At 46.0% G+C, this 24,297-nt stretch overlaps 2 long non-coding RNA genes across 3 annotated transcripts; both read right to left on the reverse strand.

Annotated features, from left to right (window-relative positions):
- Nucleotides 1-5,243: 5,243 nt before the first annotated feature.
- LOC103566393 (uncharacterized) lies at nucleotides 5,244-11,013 on the reverse strand. 2 transcript variants are annotated; one of them, XR_548484.2, is made up of 8 exons: nucleotides 10,702-11,013; nucleotides 10,426-10,605; nucleotides 9,916-10,000; nucleotides 9,416-9,490; nucleotides 7,629-7,815; nucleotides 6,546-7,120; nucleotides 6,030-6,182; nucleotides 5,787-5,930 (listed from the first exon to the last, which is right to left on the reverse strand). It is a non-coding gene; the product is annotated as an uncharacterized lncRNA (long non-coding RNA). The 2 variants fall into 2 exon arrangements; XR_011526714.1 differs by lacking the exon at nucleotides 7,629-7,815 and having other exon boundaries at nucleotides 5,244-5,930.
- Nucleotides 11,014-11,388: 375 nt separating this feature from the next.
- LOC139075833 (uncharacterized) lies at nucleotides 11,389-19,944 on the reverse strand. Its single transcript, XR_011526719.1, has 5 exons — nucleotides 19,690-19,944; nucleotides 15,754-15,989; nucleotides 13,549-13,678; nucleotides 13,358-13,442; nucleotides 11,389-12,271 (listed from the first exon to the last, which is right to left on the reverse strand). It is a non-coding gene; the product is annotated as an uncharacterized lncRNA (long non-coding RNA).
- Nucleotides 19,945-24,297: the final 4,353 nt, after the last annotated feature.

Below are 24,297 nucleotides of genomic sequence, written 5' to 3' on the forward strand. Positions count from 1 at the left end.
ATGACAAATTTAACCCTGTGAGAATCAATTAGAAAAATAAACGCTGAAGGCAGAGGGAAAAAATACAAATGGGGAAATCACCAAAAAAAAAAAGAAGAAAGAAAAGAAATACAAATGGCCAAAAACTTAGGAAAAACATCTAACCTCATTATAATCGAAGCATTATAGGGGCCGGCCAGGTGGCACAGTGGTTAAGTCCACACATTCTGCTTCAGCGGTCCAGGGTTCGCTGGTTCAAATCCTGGGTGCGGACATGGCACTGCTTGGCAAGCCATGCTGTGGCAGGCGTCCCACATATAAAGTAAAGGAAGATGGGCATGGATGTTAGCTCAGGGCCAGTCTTCCTCAGCAAAAAGAGGAGGATTAGCAGCAGATGTTAGCTCAGGGCTAATCTTCCTCAAAAAAAAAAAAATACAGCATTATAAATTGAAGGAAGCTCTTAACATGTTCTCAACTCTTATCTCTTGGTTCATAGTCTCTATTTTTACACACTTGTGAAACGCAAAAGAGAGATTTGATTGGAGAGCCTTGTAAGAGCTGAAGTTGGCAGAACTTGCTAGAGACTGTTTCGAGAGAAGACAAACATGACATAGAAGAATGTAACTGTGCCCTACAAGAAAAAAAATGCAACAGGTAGGGCTAGGTTCAGAAGACAGAAAACTCACCACGGACTGATACAGTCAAAACTGACATTCAGGAGAACTGGACCTTTGAACTTGACCTTGAGCAAAGGTAAAACCAGTACGGTGGACTTGGGCATACTTCAAGCTTGGCAACCTGCCTCAGTTGACCAAGATGGCTATGAATTCACAGAGGATAATTGGGCAGTAGGAAATTGATTCAGTCTAGATTGCAAGAAATTGTGCATATACCTCATGCTTTATGGTTCAGAAAAGTCCTTTGAGACATTATTTTCACATAATCTTCCCACAATCCTTAGTGTTAGGCAATGAAGAGGTCAAAACCCTCATTTTAAGAAGAGGAAACTGAGGCTTAGAGAGATGGGATAGCGTGCCTGCATTTGCACTACTAGATATTACCGAGGAAGGTACTTTAGTCCCACCTCACAGGCGAACCCTGCCTTCACCATCCATGTTGCCATGTGGAATAAAAATAGCCAGCTCCATGCTTCTCCGTTAGAGCTGCACTGGGTTCAAAGAGTGGGTTCTCCTCCAAACTTCAAGCGGCTTGCTAAGGAACAACTGGTGTTGGATATAAAATGTGAGCAGACGAGAATATTCTTAAAGAATCTAGATGTTCTTACAACCCAAGAAAACCCTTTTGCTGTATCTGGGTTCCTTTCTGGAAAGAGCAAGGAAACACTGCAATGAAAATATAAAAGTTGCTGTCATAAGGGCACCTTAGCTGTAACCACATCAATCACAATACACAACTGGGGGCCATGCCCCTGAGTCCAGCAGAACTTGTTGCATTAATTCTCTTCACATTGGGCCTCAGTTGTACCAGGCACAAAACTAAAGCGGAGATACTCTCTAAATTCCTTTTCACCTCCGATCCTTAAAAGTACCAGTTTGAGTAGGAAGTAGGCACACACTCAGAGAAGAATAAATAAGACAAGGGGACTGGAGACTATGTGATGATAGGAAGTGGCCAAAGGATGCAGGAACTGGGGTGAGAAGACACAAGTATGATGTCTGCAGGGCTGTCTTAGGAAAGACTGACTCACTTCATCCCATGTGGCCATTAAAAGGGAAATGGAGACTGACAGGTAGAAACCCAGGGAGTCAGGACTTGCTAAACAATAGAGCCATCCAAAGCTGAAAGAAGCAGCTTCCGGCAAGGGAAGCGGAAGGGGGAGAAGGAAAACAGATATTGCGCGCCTGTCTTGACCTTTAATGTGTATGACCTCTAACCCCTACAGCGATCTTGATACCTGGGCATTATCAACCCCTTTTCCAGATTAAAAAACTGTTGCTCAGAAAGAAATCATTTGATTGACATCAGGGCTAGTGAGTTATTGAATGCCCCATCCACAACATCCGGAGAATGTGGAAACAGAGGGTGAAATACCAATTTAAATGTATTTAGGCATCACATGTAGAAGGTTGGGGAAAAATGGTCTTTAAAGTCCCTTCCAGCAGGGAAATCCCATGATTCTATTGTGTTTGGGTGCTACTTCCCAATCACGATGAAGAATCGTATATCTCAAAATGGAAAGAAAAAGCCCCATTGATATTCAGCTACACAACCACCACCACGATGGCCACCACCATCACCACCACCACTGCCATGATGACCACCACCATCATCACCTTCAGCAGCATCATTATCAGTAGCAGCATCCATTATATGCTAGGTACGAACATAAGCTAGAATTAGAGATATCGATTGCCATAAATACAATGACTATCAAGGTAATTGTCTTTGTTGCCATTTCACAGATGAGAAAACTGAGCCTCAAAGAGGCAAATTATTTACAAAAGGTCATCAGCAAGTGAGTGGCAGGACTCGGGCTCAAGCCCAGTTCTATCTGATTCCAAAGCTGGTGCTATCTTCAGAATACCCCCACACTTTCTCTAATTCTTCTTGCATGCTGCTATGCCAATATTGCAGATAGCATAGAATATACCACATTAGGAAAGAGAGGAGCAGGTGTTGGAGCTTGAAAAAAAAAAAAGTTTTAACAAAATGTGCTCTCCTGCGTGTAACTATCACAAGTATCACTTCATTGGCTACTGCGCTCCATGAGAAACATAAAGAGCTTGACGGCATGCTAAGAATCAGCCAGGCTTCTCAGTTCAGTGTGGCTCTCAGGAGGTGGCTCCAGGACACTGGCCATGCCATCTGAAAGCCCTATGCACAGAACCTCAGGAAGGCAAGACGCTGCCTTGCAGAGTACAGCTCATTTGAAAGATTCATCCCCCCGGTGCCATATTCCCCACTCCGGGGATGCTGACTCGGCTCGCCTTCCTTGCAAGGTACGCAGGCCATCACTAACTTTCCCCAGACTCAGCACTTTTTCCGACTCTCTGGCTCTTTCAGCTGAGGCTGCAGTGTTAAACACGTAGTTTTGTAAATTAATTCTTTGAAGATTCACTCTTGTCAGCTAACTTTTCTCACTGCAATAAGCCAAGGAAGTCACTTACCAGCAACTGAATTTTCCACTTTCATGTACTCCCGAGCCTTTTTAATTTAAAACAGTGTTCCAAAACCTCTATTCAGCAAAATTCACCAGTTATATACAGAAATCTCAAAAATGTTCACTTAAAGTTAAAGGGAAAAGTGATAATCCCATCTTGGCCTTGGATTAAAAAAAGGCTCTGGGTACATCATCTTGGGTGAGAAAGGAGGCAGAAATGAATAAGCCTTCAGCTAGCATTCCACTCAAAAACAATCCCAGTTTTTCAGTTTCATTCCCTCTCCAGCCCCAATTCATCTGTCATTTATGCCATAAGCAGACAGGGCCATGCTCAAGGTGAGGGTTGCTACGGTGAGAACTTAGAAGAATGAGCCACAGCCCCTGCCCTCCAGGAGTTCACAGATGAAGAGGGGAAGGACACGCGATCCACCATGGAACAGAGCGGACGGTTCTCAGAGGTGCAGGGGTCCTGGGAGCAGCTCTGAGCTGGGAGACCTACATCCTGGGTTCTGATCCTGACTCCATCCCTAATTTGCTCCATAAATCTAGACAAGTTGCTTCTCTTCTCTAAGTCTCAACTCATTCATTTCGTAAAACAAAAAAAGTAGAACCAGATGATAACTAAGATTCCCTCTACCTCTAGCTTTCTAAGAGGTAAGAATAGCAAAATGTTCCAGTAGAAATGAAGAGAGTGGTTCTCATTGGATTGATCTGGGAAACCGCTGGGAAGGCAGCAATCATGAGCTGGTCTTTGAGGAATGTCTAAGCTGTTGACGTACCTGTAGATGAAGGGTTGGGAGATATCCTTGTCAAAGCAAACAGATGACCGCCCTGTTCTGCTGAAGAGGAGAGGAAGAGAAAGGAGAGAGTTGGGAGAAGGGAGAGGGGCAGAAGTAACACTGCCTAACACCAACAATAATATCTGTATAGCCCTTTGTAGTTTATAGAGCAGTTCCACATACACTGGCTCATTTAACTCTCAGAACAAAACGGAGTCAGGGATCAGCATTTCAGCCCAACTTACGGACTCAGAGTTGATCATACATCCAGTAATTGAGTCTCGATTAACAGCAAGCGCCTCACATCCTACAACCAAGATCACAAGCTCAGCATGCTGCCACCAGATGATGGAGCGTCCACAGGAGCTCCACACATGTGACGTGGGCCCTCAGCTAGGATCACGACTAACATGGTCTCCAGAGGCAATGAAAGAATCCTGCTGTGTTCTGGTCTGGTCACCTCAGGACCACTGCTTTTAGTTCTGGGCCCCATACTTCATAAGAGAGACTGCCCAGTTGGAACATTTCAAAGGATGGTGAGAATTTTTAAAGCCAAGTGATACTGGGCATAATTGAGGAATCGTGGGTCATTGGCATGGAGAAGGGGGGATATAGTGGGTACATAGCGTTGTTTCAGAATTATCTGAAGGACTGTTGTATCAGCCAGAGTCCCAACTGGAAACAGATGGTTTTATCAAATTAGGTTAATTGAGGAGGATTTGTTTACGAAGGGACTACTTGCAGTGCTGTAGGGGTAGAGGATCGGCTAGAAGCAGGGGAGCTGTCTCGCCTAGGCACAAGGATGCATAGAGGAAGTGGTTACTGAAACCTGAAGAAAGTCATGTAGAGAGAAGGTCTCCTTGAAAGAAACAATGACAATCATTGGGCAGTAAGGACAAAGCCAACCAGAGACAACCCCACAGGTAGGAGCCCAGGGAATATAGACATCAAAACTCATTCTCCTCTCTCCTTTCAATCTTCTACCAAGACACCCTGATGGCCAAATCCAACCAGAAGTCAGAGCACACAGGACCCCCTGGATGGAGTCCCCTTGAATTCCATGCAGGTCAGCCTCCCAGGGCAGAGAGAGTGAAGAAGGGTGAAGGCAGGGCTCAGAGTGGCAAATGGAAGACATTGGGCACGGCCGTCCTGTGGAAGAATCAGATATAGCTGTGAGGGCATAAGGAAATGGGGAGAGGGAGGAGAAAGAATTAGGACCAGGGGCCATTACAAGGAGATGAATTTTAGCTAAATTGAAAAAAAAAAGAAAGAATAGAAAAGAACGGAAGAAATCAACAGTCAAAGAGATCTGAACTCGGAAGGAATGAGTGTCCACAAAGGATACTGAGGTTGAAGGCCAGTACCTGAGGGTCACTGTAGATAGTCAATAAGAACATGGTTTCCTTTTGACCTTGTCCTCAACACAGACAGGTGAATCTGGTCAATTTGCTGTTTTCTTGTTTAACTTAAGGGGCGACTCAAGTCTCAAGGATTTGTGAGCTTGTTTAGCAGAAGAAAGAGAATTCCTTCCAGGAGGCTGCGATCACCAATGGCTGGCCCCCAGCTTGCCCACGGGCTTATGCAGAGTGACCCCTTTGCTTCTCCAATGCTCCTCCTGCCAAGCCACTTAGCTCTATAAAATCCTCACTTTCTACTCTTTTTAAGGCGTATCTGAGTGAACCCATGCTCCCACCTTCTCATCTTTGCCAATTCAAATAAATCTTCTCCATCTCCAGGCGCCGATGTCTCAGTGTTTGGCTTACCGCACACGGGGGACACGAACTTGAGATTAAGAAGTTTGGTAACAAGCTCCAACCACTGAACTTCAAGTCAAGGTTAGAAGACCTGTGAGTCATGAATGCTCTAGAGGAAACCCAATGTTAGGTTGGATTAAATGACTTACAAAGTTTCTTCTAAGTTTGACATTCCAATATTTTATAAAAAGGAGGTAAAAAGTGAAACAATAGAAGGTTTTTTTTTAATTAAACAATCTAGGATGTCCTCCAATCTTCCTCCTCCATCTCCTCCCAAAGTATCTGCATTCACTGTACCTGGAAGATAATAGAAGATGCTTATTGATTTGAAAGACACCAGAGTGAAACTTCTGATTAGGCACAATTTTGAAGTCACTTGAGTTTTTTTCAACAAACCTTCTGCCATGTTTATTGCGACAATAGGATGGTCTTGAGAAGGGAGGGAATGTTATTTTCTAGTTCAAACAACTTCAGAAGATCACTTCATCATCTCAAGAAATGCCAACCTTTGCTCACAAAATTTTGATCCATAATTTCCCCACAGTCTCTCTACAATGGGGTAGCAAATTACAAATAAGTGAGTATTTGGCAGGTAATTTGCATACTTTATTAACCTTTAAGTTTTTTCTCTCTTGTTTAACAAATAATAATAATTTCTCCCCTCTTATTTACCCAGAGTTACACTGTGATCACTCTCAAGGTTAATCAAAATCTAGATTTGCTGATGCTTCCATTTCCTGAATTTCCAAACAAATGCTTTAGAGTAGTTGAGCAATTGTGTAATTACCCAAAATATATTTCATATACTAGAAGCATCTCATGTGGGCTTTGTCTTAAGTGAATAATAGCAATGTTGAGTTGAGGGAATAATAGTTCAGTTAACTCCATTGTTACTAAGTAATTTACACTTACATAGAAAACTAAGACGGTCACTTGGAAATATGTGCATTGAAATCTGCCATATCTTGGTTACACAATATGCTTTTCATTATTTCACAATGTCTTGAAGAATGGAACTAATAAAGCTGATATTTCACGGTGGAGGGTGCAGACTAGCAGTTTGATGTAATGTTTCAGCTCACAATTCTCTTTATACAAGGAACAGATTAATCTGTTCAACTGGAGAAAAGGACCACCCAACATTTAACTGCACAGGTGAGGTTCAAAAGCTGACTCACAACAATTTTCTCCCAGAATTAATGTGACCAATTGGCCTATCTCCAAAACAAGCATGACAGAGCCATAGGTCGATGGATTCAATTCCTCTTCTAGGAAAACCATGAATTAATTCAGTTATGCTCGGTAAGCCAAAATATCGCAGCCATTGGGGAATCTTTTAGGAGCAATGGTTTTGATTTCTTTGTTCCTACATAGTCAGTAGTAAGTGGAAGACTTGATCCTGAGATTGGTCCGTGTTACAGCACATTAGCAAAAGCTGTTCATGCACAGGCATGCCCCGTGAGAGAGGCAAAATGAACCCAGTGTGCCTGGAAAAATCATCAAAATCTGATCAGTTCTCAATGCTAGAATTCACTCAATCACCAAGAAATCCTTGTCACCTACAGAATCTCTCCTACTTTCACCCCAGGGTGAGCCCTTTAAGTCCTGAATTGAATGGGCAACACCCACCTCTTGCCTGCATTCATTCAGCAATATCCACCCTCATTCATACTTTTGTTCAGACACCATTTACAGATCCTCACGCACGGGCACTTCGCCTGCACTGTGCAGGAGGCTTTCACAGACCAAGTCTCCTCTCCTAGACACACCAAATCTGCCACACATGTATGTCACTCCTGATTTGGGCATTATTTTTCATATTTTCACTCCCTTCCAGCGATGCCAGTCTATGTGCTTGCTTAGGCAGATGAAGAAAACAAACTCAGAGCGGGCAATGGGCTTGCCCAAATCACCTGGTGTCTCAGTCCGTTCTGGCTGCTCTAACAAAATACCACAGACTGGCCAGCTTATAAACAACAGACATTTATTTCTCACAGTTCTGGGGATGGAAGTCCAAGATCAAGATGCCAGCAGGCCCAATGTTTGGTGAGAGCCCGCTTCCTGGTTAACAGATGACCATCCTTTTGCTGTGTGCTCACATGAAAGAGAGGAGGGAGCCCTCTGGACTCCTTTATAAGGGCAGTCATCCCTCTCATGAGGACTCCACCTGCCAAAGGCACACCTACAAATATCACCACATTGGGGATTAGGTTTCAACATATGAACTTGGAGGGGACACATTCAGTCTATGGCAGCTGGTTAGTAAGTCATAGAGGCGAGGGAGGGCTCCAGGTCTGTCTGACTGCAAATCCCATGATCTTTCTACTGCACCAAACTATTTCAGATACTATAGCCTCCCTAACAGTGCAGTACCATCCCTTTTCTCATGTGTTCTAACAACAGTATTACACCTACAAATGGCTGGTACTCACCGAGCACTTACCAAGTGCTGAACACTGTTCTAAGTGCTTTACAGGTTGTTTACAGATCGTTCAATCCTCACAATAACCATGAGGAAAGATACTACTATTATCCTCATTCGACAGATGAGAAAACTGAGACACAGGGGGTTAAGTAACTTCCCCAAGGTCACACAGCTAGGAAGTAGCAAAGTTGAGGTTCGAACCCAGGTAAGCTGGCTCCAGAGTCTGTGCTTTTAACCTCTACACTACCCGCTTCAAGAGTTCCTCCATCAACATAAGGAGGCTTTATTTACTGACATAAGCAACCACTTATTAAATGCCTCCTGTGTGCCAACATGGAACAGGTCCCGGGCACCCAAGAGTTAATGAGACAACGTGGTCCTTATTGTGCTAGGATTTACAGCATATTGCGTGAGACAGATATTAAACAATAAGAGTTACTAAGGAAAACATACAGCGAGAAAAAATGATGACGCAGAGGTGGGGGACAGATTCTTTTCAGACTGAGTGGTCAGCAAATGCTTCCTGGATCTAACGCAATGAGATTCAGCACTTCAGAGAAACATAACTGAGAGATGGGAAGGAAAGAGACTTTCCCTTCACAGTCCATTTCCTCAGCCTGTGTCTGCATCTCAACTTGGACCCTTACTAGCCTTACTAGCTTTGTAGCTTTGAATAAGTTACATAACTTCTTTGAGATATCGTTTTTTCATCTATAAAAGGGAAGTAATAATAATAACTTCATAGGTTGCTATGATCATTACAGAGAACACAGAGCAAGTACCTAGCAGAGTTCTTGGCACACAGTAGACACTGAACAAATGTTTGTCCTTGCCTTTCTCTCTCCTCGTCAGCCTCATCAGCCAAACAAGTGGTGGGCCCCTGGTGTCAGGGGGGAGAGCTGCCAATGGGAGTGTTACAGCTCAGTCACCCTCACACCCAGACCTTCTCAGCCAGGCACATAAGCTGCTCAATAAGTCTCAGAAATAAAAGAAATCCAAGTGTCTGCTGTGAATCCAGCACCATAAAGGCTGTGTGGGCCAAATGAAGCCACCTACTTTCAGTGTCTACCCTCAAGTAGGACATCAACCAGAATAAGCTTGGTTCTGCTGCAATAACAAGGGAAAAACCTCACATGCCCAGAGATATAAAACAACAAGGATTTATGTCTTGCTTATGCTACATGTCACCACGGCCGACTGGGAGATCTGCTGTATGTGGTACTCATTCAGGGACCCAGGCTGAGAGAAGCCCCTTCCCCTCTTTCCAGGTTATTGAGCCAGGGCAAAGCAAAATGGCGAACCGAATGCCGGTGCTAGAGACTTCTGCTCAGACATGACACATGTCACTTCTGCTCACATTTTATTGTCCATGACAAGTCATATGGCTGCATCTACTTTCAAGGAGCCAGGGAATTACCATCCTATTGAGCACCTGGAAGAACAAGAAATAGTCTGTGAATAGCTCCAATGACTCCCACAAGGGTTTATAAAGATACCTGTGCATGTCCCCAGAGAGGAGTGATCCCACATGTCTCTCTTCCCAGAAGGTTCTCTTCCAGGAAGGCTGGGAGGAAACTGCTCCCTTCTGAGCACTGTCCGTGTGGCTGCCCAAAGGCTCTCCTACCTTCTGGGGAAGCACCTTAGCATTATCCAGATCCTCTCAAATATTTCCACTGAAATAGCCCTACTAGCAAGGAAGGCAGAGCTCATACCTCTGTGCATCTGAGCACCAAAAAGACCTCCCACTGGTGTGCAATTTCTTAGAAGTCTTGTGTTTTATCCTAGAAGCTCGTGTGACTTTTGCATCCTAGTCCATTGCATATCACTGTGTGTTTTAATATCAAAATCAATACTTACAGAAGGCATGCAGCTCTTATCCCACGGTTTTGCATGGCCACCGACCCATCGCCTCACGCTCCTGGAAAAGCTCAGGAACAGATTCCTGACATTCCAAAAAATTATTCTTGAAATTTTCACAAAATGCCAAAATCCCTAAACCGTCACTTTCTTACTTAGATCACTTTTCTTTTTCTGGATAAAAATACTATCTTCCATTTACTGAAAACCTTTAGTGCCAACCACTTGGCCTGCATTAGCTCGTTCCATACGCGTAACAGTTCTCTGGGAACTGGTGTCTACTCATGACGGGAAGTAGAGGCTCAGGAAGGTCAAAGACTTGTCAGAGCCACATAGTGAGTGGCCAAGAAGGAATTTGAATCCAGTTCTGAACATCTCTGAATCCCCTGGTCTTTTCCCACTATAATCATATTCCCTCTTAGCTCCAGCTAAGAAATTATCCTCAGATGCCCATCAATGTAAAGGAGAATCTGCAATGCAATTGCATTTCCTTCCACCTTTAGCACATACCTTGGCTTGATCTCATTCAGGTGCAAAGTTCATCAAGAACCAACACTTTAACACTTCCCAAGTTGCACCACGAAGCTCCATTGAAGTACAGGGACTAGACAGTGATGGCCCTGCTCTCCAACCCGCTAAGCAGCTCATTGTTGTGCATCAGTCTCACAGCCAGTGGGATTCAAATTCACACTGTGGGGAAGACACAAACTACTTTGTACCATGGACCTTTGGAGTGTCTGGTGATAAGTCCAACCAGGATTGTAACAGACAAAGAAGAGCATGCACCTGCTTCTTGGCCAGGATGACGGGAGGCCAGGGCCGACAGAGAGAGGATGAGCCGCAGGTGTAAGTGCCGTGCAGTTTTCCTGACGGGCTCACAGCCACGCCACAAAGGCTCCAAGGGCCTTTGCTGATCAACCTGGTGTCAGTTAACAGGGACCCTGGAGGCAGTTCAGCCAGACTCCACTGGAGGGGAAAACATCCCACAGGAGATCAGCTCCACCTGTCAGTTCTGGTTCCAAAGACAGACAGCCTTTCTGAACATTGTTCTGCTAAGTGGCGAAGCCACTACGTCTGACATTTTTTAAGAGATGGATCAAAATTGACATTGTAAACCTAAAAGCAATGACTGTCACCAAAAAAGAAAGAAAAATAGATTCAACAGTGAAAATTTTTAAATCCCTATATGTCAAAAAAAAAAAAAAAACACTCCTCAAACAAAATTAAAAAGTAAATGACAACCTAAAGGGAAAAAATTTTGTAACTTAGATGATAACGTGTTGATAACATTAATACAGGGCAATTCATACAAATCAATGTAAAACGCATATCTTTTTTCAAGAAAAAAGACATTCACAGAAGAACTATAAATGGTCAATAAGCATTTCTAAAACGTTTATCCTTTCTGGCAACCAGGAATACAAATTAAAATAAGGTACCATTTTTTGCCTAACTAATCTTTTTCCTCTTTTTAAGATAATACTTAGTGCTCTTGAAAGTGCCACAATGCAGGCCATTCCCCACAGGGCCACGGGAGAGTGAATTCCAGGAAAGCAATTTAGCAATGCGTATTGAAAGCCTTACAAATGCTATCTTCTTTGATCCAGTAATTCACTTCTGGGAATCTGTACTAGGAAAATCATCAGAAATGTGGATAAAGATTTATATTCTGGAATTTTCAATGGAATGTTCTTATAATGACCAAAAACAAAAAAAGAAAGAAATGGAAGCAACCTAAACAGCAAAAAACAAACAAATGATAGGGTAAAGTTAGATAAAACATGATGGGGAGATATGATAGAGTATTAAAAGATGCTGTATTTTCAAGAATTATTTGATGACATGCAGAAATGTTCATAATATAATGTCAATTAAAAAGGCAGGTTCTGATATCATTCTTTTAAAGGAAAATATCACACAAAAGTATACACACACAGTCATACACTCACTCATATGCTCATAAGACAGGAGGAAACATATTAAAAGGTCAACAATGATTATCTCTGTACATTACAGGTGATTTCTTTCCTTCTTTAGATTCTTCTATATTTCCCCAATTTTCCAAACTAACATGATATACATACATATGTGATATTTATAAATATATCAAACATATATACATTTTTATAGTAAAAATGTTTTTGAAAACAGAACATGATAGTTTGAAAACATAGCCAAAGATTACTCCCTCCCTGCATCCATGCCCTCGGGCAGCCACTTACCTACCATGCTGATTCTGAGCTTAGCCACATAACTTGGCCAGTGGGACATTAGCCATTACAATGCGAACAGAGGCTTGAAAGGCACTTACACACTGGAGTTGTCTTCACTTGCTGCTCTTCGAGCCTGAGTTAGGCTGTTGGATGAGGAGAGACGCCTGGTCCACTTTCCGCCATTGCCCCAGCCACAAGAAGCTAGCCTCCAGAGATAGAACTTTCTAGCCAGCCAGCAGCTGACCACAGAAGCATGAGTGAGCCCAGCCACTATCGGCAGAAAAACCACCCAGCTGAGCCCAGCTCAAATTGCCAACCCACAGAATCATCAAATAAATCAATTGTTGTTGTTTTAATCCACCAAGATTTGGAGTGGTTTGTTATGCAACAAAAACTAAATGACATAGGAAAAAATGTACTCCGGTAGTAATGTGGAAAAATCCTGAGTTTCTCCATTGGGTACATTTTCTGACCTCTCTGTGACTCCGCTTCTTATCTAGAACATTGGAATAATACCACATGCTTCACTGGTACTTGTGAGAATGAAATGAGTACGTACATGAAAGAGGCTGACATATAGTGAGGCTAAATAAATATGAGATGAATCTGAATTGCTATTAATTATTAGGAATTGTTAAGAAGAACAATGTATTTTAATAACGTGAGGACTAGATGAATCAGGATATATCCATGTCCACAGCTTAGGAGTGGGTTAAAATATTATTTTAGTGGTCAGAGGATTTCATTACTATGAGCAATAGATAAAGCCTTGGGCTGGAATTTGGGAGCATGAGTTTTACACCCCACTTCTTCCACTGACTTGAAATATGACAAAGGATGCTTTTTATATTACAATTAATTTCTAAGTGGTGGTCCCTCAGGTCTCAGCCAACTGCAAAAGAGCAAGGGAAGAGGTCCAGGGAGGGTTACTTCAGATCTAAAGCTTGAAGTCCAGTCTCCTTACTTGGGCCTTTACGAATTGGTGTCAGCATCTCCTGCCGCTCACAGCCCACCCCACCCCATGCACTTAGCACTCCAGCCAAATAAAACAGCTTGACATTCTTGAGACAGAGTACATGACTGTTATACCTTGCTGTTCTCTTCCTCTGCTTGGAATGTCTTTTCCCACAATCAAACTCCTACTCATCCTTGAAGACCTACCCCAGAAAGACTCCTCTGAGCCCCCAGACAATGGTATCTCCTTCCCTTGTATTCCCACAGCTATTTACCTTAAGTCAGGTTCTCTAGAAGCACAGGCCAAGACAGGGATCCTTGTGCAATTGATGTGTTAAGGGAGGGCTCTCAGGAGGACCCCTAAGGAGGAGAGGGAAGCAGAACAATGCAGTGGAAAAAGCTAAGCAAAGATGTGGGTTCAGCTGAAGCGATGTGGAATATAAATGAAACCACAGAGTTGTCCCACCTTGAGGCAAGGGGTCTGTCTGTCTTCTGTATCCCAACATCAGTCAACCGTTGGCTGGAAGCCATCCTCAGAGGGAGGACATAACCTTCCAAGCGTTTCCAGGGCAGCATCCATTATCCAAGGCAATCCTCTAAGAGAAGGGAGCGCCATAGTCGAGAGTGAACCGTCAGGTCAAAGGGACGTTGAAGAGGAGCAGCAGTGTCTACTGCGGCCCACCCCACGCCCTTGCCTCTCACACTGTTTGCTCCATTTAGGCGCAGCTTCTTCAGGGTCCTGATTGGCCACAACGCTGAGGAAACTTAATAGAGAGGGACTGCTGCCTTGGTCCCAAGGTCATATCTGAAACTCATCATCTCTCTCCTCCACCACACACACTAAGTTTCCTCCATGTTAGCTCGCACCTCAGCTGATCTATGTGGATTTTCCTGAGGGATTCACCTAATGGGGTCCGAGCCCCTGGTTACCATGCCCTTATTAGGCCACGGCTGTGGAACTTGCCCCATTTACTGTTAAAATTGAGTGTGAGAATGCCAAGGGATGCCCCAGGGAGCTCCTCCATGCCAAACACATTGCTCCTTGCCCTCATTATGAAGCAGCAGCCCCGCTTCCCCATGACGATCAGAGCCATTTGCCTCTACCAATATAGTAACTCCTTTCTTTGCCTGATAATTGTTGGCACAAAGAGCCCAAAATGACCAGCAGCAGCTGTAGCTTAGTTTCGTGGTCTCTTGCTGCATTTTCGGGTGGTATCATCTCCACTCCGGGACCCAAGGCCTCTGGATCCTCAGAGCCTAAAGTTGCAGAGAGGACGGGAAACACAAATTTCCCATCTGGGTCACTAGGGATGATGGTGAGCAGAGCCATCCCTGCTTCCATCTCTTGGGTCCTGGACCCAAGTGTTCTGTCTATTCTACAGCGTCTCACTCCAGGGACTATACTTGTAACCATCCTCTCACGCCCCCTTGCCCAAAGGCTCCTTGAGGGCAGCGTCTATTTTTACTGATCTCCGTACATATAATAACCCCCACTGCCCAGCACACAGTAAGGGTGAGTAGTAAGAGCAGATAAGATGCACAACCAGAAGGACCTAAGACTAGAATATACAACTATGTACTGGGGGGCTTTGGGGAGAAGAAGAAGAGGGAAAAAAAAACCGATTGGCCACAGACATTAGCTCAGGTGCCAATCTTTAAAAAAAGAAGAGTAGAGAAGACAAGTGCTTTCTTATACTACATACGTCTTGCCTCTGCATGGTCTGGCTCACATTCTTCCAACAAAAAATCAACACTATCGTCCTAATACCTAATAAGGGAACAGTGGGTCAGAAGGTTATATTGGGACCTTCCCAGGACACCAGCAAAACAAATGGTGACCCAATATTGGGTAGTTGCTGAAAGAGCTGGCAAAGTTAAAAGTACCGTGAGCAGTATATTTGTGGACAGGAAGAGGGAGGGAGATGCCAAAGGCCAGGGTCTCCCAGGGCCCTGACCCCGAGGAAAATCAGACGCAGAAGATGAGGCTCTTCCCGGCCAGGCGAGCTCCCCTTTATGTGGGAATCAGGGCTCAGAGACAGTCACCTGGGATCACAGCAACATCAGGTCTCTGTCCCCAGGACGACAATCTGTTCAGGCTCTGGGAGTGGAGGACAGGATGGGCAGAGGGAGTAACCATGGAAAGTGCTGGACAACGACCAGTTCTCTGGCCGCAGCCAACCCTGAATATCCTCCCTTGGCCAGAAGGGGCCTGGAAAGGAAGCAGACACAGAACAATTGGGAAAGGTCTAAAAACCACAGGAGTCTGATGAATAAAGCCAAGAGGCTGCCCAGTGATGCAATTCATGGGAGACAAAAAATGAAAGAAAAGAAAGCCTCCAGTCCTACCCAGGAGCATTCATCATTCAGTGTGACCTTCCAGGAATCTGCTGACGGACGCTAAGTGTTTTGTGTGACTTTCTGCCTGGGACCTGGAACGACTGCGCCTTGAAGAGAGGAGGAGGAAGGCAGGGAAGGGGGCGGGAGCATGGGGGAAGCCTGGAGGCTCGATCCCGGCTCGGCGTTGTTGGCACCATCTGCTGGTGGCGTGGGGAACCACACCCAGCTCCTGGATGAAACCAAGTAAAACAATGTCCCTGAGAGCAGGTGTGTGTGGGAGGAGAGCAACCAAAAGCATATTTCCACCTGTGATGAGCCAGATGCTTCCACGTACCTTTAATCTCCTTTGAATGTTACATCCCTGTTAGATGAGAATTGCTATGCCAGTTTTACAGATGGAAAATTGAGGTTCAGGGAGTCCACCATGGGCAAGCATTGAGGAATTCGTTGTTATTGAAGAATCATCTTTCTTTCTCAACTTAGAGGGGCTGGAATAGTTTCTGGAGTAAATTGCTGAGTGAATGATTGAACAAGGCTTGAGTCGCTCGTCTCTCAGTAATTTGTATGAACCTAGAAGAACAGGACAGACTAAATGCAAAAATGGGAATGTCAGCTGTGTTTGTCGATGATGCTCAAGAGGTGCCAGGAGCATCTCCCACCTCCCTTATCATCCTCCGTGATTACAAACTACTTCCAAGCTTGGGATGGGTTTTATTTCTTTTTGACCCTCTCCTAGCACTGAGCCGTCCCGGAGGGGCCACTTAAGGAAAGAGGAGGAGAGTAAGTTGCACAGGCAGGTGCCAGATTTCAAAGGGAGTCGAACCAGTCCAAGGTGACAGGTGGCAGGCTACCACTGAGGGTCTGAGGAAACATTTGCTGTTGTAACTGCTTTACTCTAGCCACCTCTTGTTTCCTGTCCCAGACTAGGGCTCTAATCTCTCAAATTTCTGGAGATATTCAGGCACATTAAGTCTCTCCATACGGGGCCCTACCCACCACTCCATGCATCCCTTCCTAACAACCTCCCACATATACACGCCCTTCCCTCAAACACAGAAACACACCTATGTATCCATACTCCTACACACAGGTAAAAATTACAGCAGTCATGGACTTTAGCACAGTAAACCTCAACATGTGTAAGCACACTGGGATCTGTCATATCTTTGAATCTTTGCAATACTTGTATTCCTCTGTTCTCTCTGGCTGGGATGACTATCCTCCTCTGGCAAACTCCTATTCAACCTTCAAGGCCCATCTCTAATATCACCCCCTTGTGAAACTTGCCCCCCAACACCATTCACTGTTGAGTTGTTCCCTTCTCTGAATATACAGAGACTTTGTTCATATTTTACTACAACACGTAAAGTACTGTCTTCATCTGTGCATGCCTTAGATATAAGTAGATACTCAGTAAGTGTTCATTGACTGGACAAATGAATGAATGAGCACAAGCTTCTTATACACCCTCTAAGACAGAGAAACCAAGTTGAAGCCAACTTGAAAGGGAACCTGTGTGCCATCAGCTACTAGAATCCCAGATTTGGGCACAGACAGCTCTCAAGCCTTTGGTCTGGTCTGGAGCCTCTCAACACGTGTAACTGCCTTTCTGGAGGAAGAAAAGAAGTGGGAGACCCATAACTTCTAGAGGAACAATGTACAACTAGTCAAAGAGTAAAATGACCCTCTTAGGACAGCAGCATGTCACAAGTATTGAGATCCAGAAGGCGTAGCATCCAGCAAAGCTCCCATACAAATTTGGTCCAGCACCGGGCACTCATTTCTTGTGCTCAGGCTTTGATCTCTCTTGATATTTACCTAGAAAATATGACTTCCAGAGTCCTGGGCCAGATGAACAGTGCCATAATTGTTTACTAAAAGAGTCGTTTAAAGATGAAAGGGTAAAAAGAGCAAAACCAATGGTAAATCTGCTCTTCTAAGATTTTCATCTCTGTCCCAAGACCATAAGTCCTAGACTGCGACAGTCCCCCCAGAAAGGAAGAAGGACAGCCACATTTAGTGCGCCATCCATGGACCTGCACCACAGGCCTGTGGGCAGACATCATCATGCTCTTCTGACAGATGAGGACAGAGGCTCAGAGAAGCAAAGGAACTTACCCAGGGGTCCCCAGTTCATCAGAGGAAGAGGTCTCACTCCCAGGGGGTTGATTACAGTGCACCTGCCCACACCACAACAGCAGGCAGCCTCCAGGGCCCCAGGGACTGAAGACCAGGGAGCAGAGACAGCTGGTTTCCGTTGATGCTTGTCCTCTAAATGACCCCTGTTCAACTCCTTATCCCACGTGAGAATGACGTCGATGCTACGAAAGGTTTGACGGGAACCTCCGTCTACTAGGAGGAAAACCCCAGAGAGGGAGACAGCACCTGGACCCACTGTTACTCATTCGACAAACACGTGTACCTCACACCCAGGGACCAGGTGTAGGCTGGCCGAGAGATGCAAGGCCTGGTGACATTGGCCCTGGTTATCCCATCATGGCATACCACAAGAGGACCAACGCCACCCACAACCAGACATAGGGCAGGTCCTCAGGCCTAGGGAATATAACACTGATTTAGGGCTACAAATAGGCATGCCATCACTTTTTACTAAAGCTCAGCAAAGGCAGAGAATCAAGAAGATCGTATTTTGCAGGTTGTGAAACTAAGGTTCAGGCCAGCAAACCCATGGTCAGCTTCCCCGACCAGTATTGTCATGGAGCATGTCAGAAATACTCATCGTATAAGCCAAAAACTGCCTCATTTTTTGCAACACAGAGGCAAGAAAAGATGCTGAACTCCAATTCCTACATGGAGAGCAAACGGCACATCGAAACGGCAGGACCTCCCCTCTGGGACGGCAAACGTCCCCGCAGTGGCAGAGATATTTGCACATCATTTCTCACTTATTTCTTCATCAACACAAGTGCAGAGCGGGATCCCTGCATCCCAGTCACTGTCCCAGGCTCTGGAGATGCAGTGGGGATAAAATGGACAAAATCACCCAGCCGCATGCAGCTTACGTACCAGCGGAGGAAGACAGACAGACAAAACAGGAAAGTTAATCAAAGGCAGCATAAGAAGATGAGCACTATGGAAAAGACATAGTGAGACAGGCAAGGGGAACGAGAAATGCAGGTGGCACTGTGCAACCTCTGAGAATACCAGGGTGAAGAATGTCCTTCCGTTCCCCCGAGGAGCTACTGAGAAAGGATGGATGAAGGCAGGCTTCCCAGAGGAAGCAACACTTGAGCCAATGTTGGCCAGCAGACCAAGTGGGCCCAGTCATTTCGGCCAACAGTCAAAGGCCTGGGTGCACACGAGCAGACAACTGTCCTTGGGGGCGTTGGCCGGCCTAATGTCTTAGTTAGCTCAGGCTGCTGTAACAAAATACCATGGGGATGGAGCTAAAGAACAGAACTAAGTTCTCACAGTTCTGGAGGCTGGAAGTTCAGCATCAAGTGTCAGCAGGTTTGGTTACTTTGAGGCCTCTCTCCTTGGCTTGTGGGTGGCTACCTCTGCACTGTGTCCCCACGTGGTCTTTTCTCTGTGCACACCCATCCCTGGTGTCTCTACGTGTTCAAATTTATAAGTCAGACTGGATTAGGGCCCACCCTAAAGGCCTCATTTTGACTTAAGCACCTCTTTAAAGAGCCCATCTCCAAATGTAGTCGCATTCTGAGGCACTGGGGCTTAGGGCTTTGATGTATGAATTTTGAGGGGATACAATTCAGCCCATAACCCCAGCTCATGGCGAAACAATTTCCCACCCTGGGTCAGGGCTCTCTTGGAAGGGAGAGGTGTTGCAGTCAAGCACGTGAATTGGCTCGTGGGGGAGAATTCCAGCACATCCCCCATGCGTCCTCCAGTGGCTGCTGCTCTCCCGCCCCCACGGTGGCTCATGGACCCTGCGCCCACAGGCTCTCGCAGGCCTCCAGACTGGGCACAGCCAAGCGCCTCCACAATGGTGCCCCTCCCAGGTCCACGAGCTCAGCTTCCCATGTCTCCTCATGCCTCCCGTCTTCAGCCAGAGAGAGAGAGAGCGCATCCGAGTAAGGGTATTATGGGCTTTAACTGTATTATTCTTTCAACTTTTCTACCACTTTAAATTTTTCAAAATCAAAAGTAGAAATAAAGGAGAATGGAAAAAGTGCTAAGAAACTCGTTGTGGGTTTCAGATAGGATCCCCTTTGATATTTACGAGAGACTCTAGTAAAAATTTAAGTTGTTTATAAAAAAACTTGCCTCGATCCCATCCCCCTACACTTACTCTCCTTCACAGCAGAGCTCCTCGAGGTGGCCATCCACATTCGCTTCCTCTTCCTCGCTCCCATTCCTCTGGGGCCACTCTTGTCGGGATTCTAAGGACTTGCAAGGTGCCAAGTCCAATGGACCGCATATCCAACCACCCACTGGGAACCTTAAATTTAACGTGTCCAAAATGGACTTAGATGGGCTCCTCCTTGGTCTTCTCTGTCAGCTTATCTGCCATCACCATCTTGCTAGTTTAACCCCAAACACAGGAAACACCCTTGATTTCTCCCTTTCCTTTAAGCCTCACAGCTAAACAGTCAAAAAGTCCCCCTGGTTCCACCTCCAAAATATCGCCTACATCCACCTGTTGCTCGCTGTCTCCCTTGTCCCTTCCTTGGAGCAAGTCTTCTGGACTTCAGCGACAGTGTCCAGCTGATCCCCGAGTCCACCATGGCCTCTCTGCTACTTATTCCTCCCACAACTTCCCCCCTTCCTCAAAATACCTCAGTGACTTCCCCATGCTCTTAAAATAAAGTCCACTTCATCACCACGGCTTAGGAAGGCCCTGAGGAATCCGCTACCTGCCTTTTTCCCTCATCTCCTGTCACGTCACTCCCCTCCATTGCTGTCACTCTGGCTTTCTTTCACTACTCTGCACACACCTGGTCCTTTCCAACCCCAGGTCTCTGTACTTGCTGTTCCCTTTGCCTCTCCCCAGCTCATCTCATGGATGAATCATTCTCATCCTCCATGCTCAACTTGAACACGGACCTTACCCCATCACCCATGGAAAGCAGCCCGCCTCCCCGAACCGGCCCCTGCGGTAATTCTGTCTCCCCTCCAGATAGCTTCTTTCAGAGCCTTCTCTTGCTTACATTGTTGCTGTCTGTACTGCCACCTACGAGGGCAATGCCAAGGTGGCAGGGACCTTGTCTCCCATCACTGGTGCAGTGCAAATGGATGGGGGAGCCACAGCTGAGCAGAGGTGTCACAAGGAGACATGAAAGGAAGCATCGGGAGCTAAGCACTCCCACAGCATCATCCTGGACAAATGCCACCTGGCCAGCTCTCAGAATGTTCCAGCCTCCAACGGCTCAGGCCATTCAGAGCAGGAGTCTGAGGAGGACTTCAGTTCTGGTTGCAGCCCCCTGAGATGCTCCAGAAGCGCACCTCCAGCCATCTCCCTGGAAAGCATTCCCTCTCAGCATGGAGGGCAGACCCTCTGAACCAAAGACCCTTATCCTTGCAGGGGTCCCTGCTTCTTGCCCTCAAAAAACAGGACAAAGCTTTTCTTCTTGTTTGTTTCCACCCCCTCAGCCCCTGCACCCCCCCGCCTTTAGGCTTCGCTTATCCCCGCCCCCATCCTGGATTGCCGGCTTCCTTTTTCCCGTCTCTCCAGAATGAAGTACTTCTTCCAAGCTGGTGCTACACCTTTATGTTTATATTTCCCTTTTGAGCCTCTTGCATCAAGCCTCTTGGATCAATAGATACCAGTTTACCCCACTAGATGGTTGTAAGATGCTAACGCTAATGCTAACATGTGTCGACAGCATGTGATTTGCTGCGTATCACCACATGTAAAGGTCACGGCCAGGCGCGGGACAGCTGAGACGGACACCATTGCAAGCATCATACACAACAGCGGGTAAGACGGTGTGGGGAAGCAGAAAGAGAGCTGGGTTTGGAGTCAGGCGGACCAGGGTTCAAAACCCACCTCTGATGCTTCTTAACAGGGCAGGCTTGAGCAAGCCACTTCCCTTCCTCCCTAAGCAAGATCGGGAGTCTAGGTCATCGTTGCATGTGCAGGTGCGTGAGGTCAAGAGTAAAACACTTGGCGCCCAATCAGGGTTCAGTAAGTGTTCATCCCTCTTCCCCTCCCTGCCCTTGCCTCCCTGGCCTCTGCTGTGAGCTGGCCCCCCTGAGGCTCTGCAGCTCCCTTCTCTCACTGATACAGCACCTCTCCTTGCCCTTCCCCTGAAGTGGGGTTGAAAAGCCACACACTTGGTCCAGTGGAGAAGACTTTTTGTGGCCTCTGTAACTCTGCCTCCTGCTCTCGGTGCTGGTGTGAAACTCTCAGGCTTCTGAGGGGATGCGTTTTGGAATGACATCATCCCAGCCTTCCCCAACCTTCCCCAGCCTTCCCATCCTGAGGAAACAGACTTCCACTGTCCCAGCTCTGGCCTCGCTCACCTAACCTGATGCTGGAAACCACACGAGGCTTCAACTCTCAGATATCAGGTTCAAATCTCAGCTCTGCCACTCACAGGCTGTGCGATCTTGGACACATCTGCAAAATGTGTCTTCACAGGGTGGTGTTTATCCACTCACTAGCCGTGAACTAAATGCTCATGGCTGATGTGTGAATGGGCGTTGTAACCTGCAGACCGCATGCTCCTTGTTGATTCTAAAGTCAGGAAGGGCGTTTTCTTCACTGTTCTTCTTGTATCTGTGAAAATTGGGTAGTTGGCCAAAATTACAGTCCTCGTCCTGTTGCATTACACCTTATTATAGTTTATCTGTGTGCTGCTGTGTCTCTGCTGCTTGACTGTGTGTTTCTTGCAGGTGGAGATCCAGTCTTATCTCTGTCTTCCTCTGTGGAAGTACAGGCCTTGGCACAGAGAAGATGCTCAGAATAAGCTTGTCACTGGAGTCAATGACTCACTGAATAAATGACTTCAATTTAACCAAATCTCTCCCGCAACATCTCTGGGCTCATTTCTTCATCCCCAAGATGGAGACTGTGTGAGCCAAATGTAGTGAAGCTTGTCTTTGTCACCCACTTCACACTTTCTTTCTGGAATGCTCTCTGGTTAGATGCCCCACCTCCTGCTCAAGGGCCAGTAGTTCTCATCCTTCTCGGGGCGCCTCTGTCCGAAGGAAAATCTTTATGATGAACTCAAGGCTCATCACACAGGCTTGTAATAATATCAACGCCTCACAAAATGTCTCATCATGTAAAGTTCACGCTCGCCAGTGCAGGACACCCACTCTCTCAGAGAAAACTAATCACTTGGGTTTGGGGGCTGAAGGGAATAGAATCCTAAAAATTGCTGATGGTGAAAATTCAGAACCGAAACCACAGATGGGAAGCAGGATTCTTCCAAGCCACCACCAAGTCCATACCCCATGGGAGTCTGGCTGAACAGGCTGTGATGTTTTCCATCCATCTAAACACGGATTGGGGTACAATTCAAGCCTAGCCACTTCCTAGCCCTGTGACCGAGAGTCAGTTTATTTACCCACTTGAGCCTCAGTTTCGCTGTCTGTAAAATGGTGAAAATAATATTTATTTGAAGCATTGCTATGAAGATTAGAGTAATTAAATAGATAGAATAAGTAGATATAATAACTAGATAAACTGAATAATTAGAAACAGAAAGCCATTATATAATGAGTGCATTATTTGGCTGCATAGTAAGTACTCAATAAATGAAACTAAATTTAATATCTTGGCTCTAGACTTTCTTCTTGTGTGACTTCGGTCAGGCCATTTATTTTCTGGGCCCTAGAGTTTTCATCTGGAAATTAGAAACAATCCCCACCTAGCAATCCTGTGGTGTGTGTAAGGCAATGTCTAGATGTGAAACCATCAAGCGTGCCACCCAGCAAAATGTAATTTCCTCCCACCACTCGTCTATCAGGCAGGCACTTGGGAGAACAGGAGTCCGATATAACATGCTCCTCCTACAGCGCCAGGGCGCCAAGTAGCTGCTGAAAATTGATTCCAGGATTCTATTTGAGCCCCAAAGCAATTTTAAGAAATGACTCAACATGTGATGGTCACCACACCTACTATATGCTAGGCCCTGAGAAAACCGTCTCCTGGCTCAGCCACAGGCCAGCTCCGGGAAGCAGGGGTTCCATGAGTCAACGACAAACCTGTCAACAAGAGCCGGGGATGGCTCCCACGCAAACAGATTGCCCCTTCTCGGGCTGCAGGCTCACTTCCAGGAGCGCGGGGCACACAGCTGCAGCTGGAGGCCGGACGGGCCGGCGCACACTTGCCCAATTGTGTCAGGAACCAGTGGGAGAAACAGTGTCCCCTCTGAGATGCACAAAGCGTCTGTCAGCCTGCCTCTCCAGGTGCTGCCACAGGGAGCCTCGTCAGGGGCCTTTCAGGGACAACCCAGAACAGTGCTGAATGCGCTCACTGCGGGCCTCAGGCCCTTCCCACGGGTCTTCTTTCAGCTTTTGCTTCAATAAATTAGCAAATGGAATTCAAGTAACACGATAATAGGTGATGCCTTGAAAGGAATTTTTATAGCCACCTATTTGAATTCCATTTTCATTGTGAGAGGCAGGGCCCTCGCCCATCATCATCCCAGATGTCACCCGTAATGGGTGCAATCTGTCCTCTTCACAGATAAGAGCAGAGAATCACAGACTGTTAGAGCCAAGGGATAACTGAAAATTCACCTAAACCAGTGGTTCTCAAACTTTAGGTTAAATTACAATACCCCTCCATCCCCCACCCGCAGAGGGCTCAGTAAAACACAGATTGCTGTGCTCCAGGCCCTGAATGTCTGCGTCAATAGGTCCAGCATGCAGCCTGAGAATTTGCATTTCTAATGAGTTCCAGGTGATGCTGATGCTGCCAGCCCAAGGGACCCCACTTGGAGAACCA

The sequence above is a fragment of the Equus przewalskii genome, chromosome 14 (assembly GCF_037783145.1).
Source record: "Equus przewalskii isolate Varuska chromosome 14, EquPr2, whole genome shotgun sequence".
Taxonomy (NCBI): domain Eukaryota; kingdom Metazoa; phylum Chordata; class Mammalia; order Perissodactyla; family Equidae; genus Equus; species Equus przewalskii.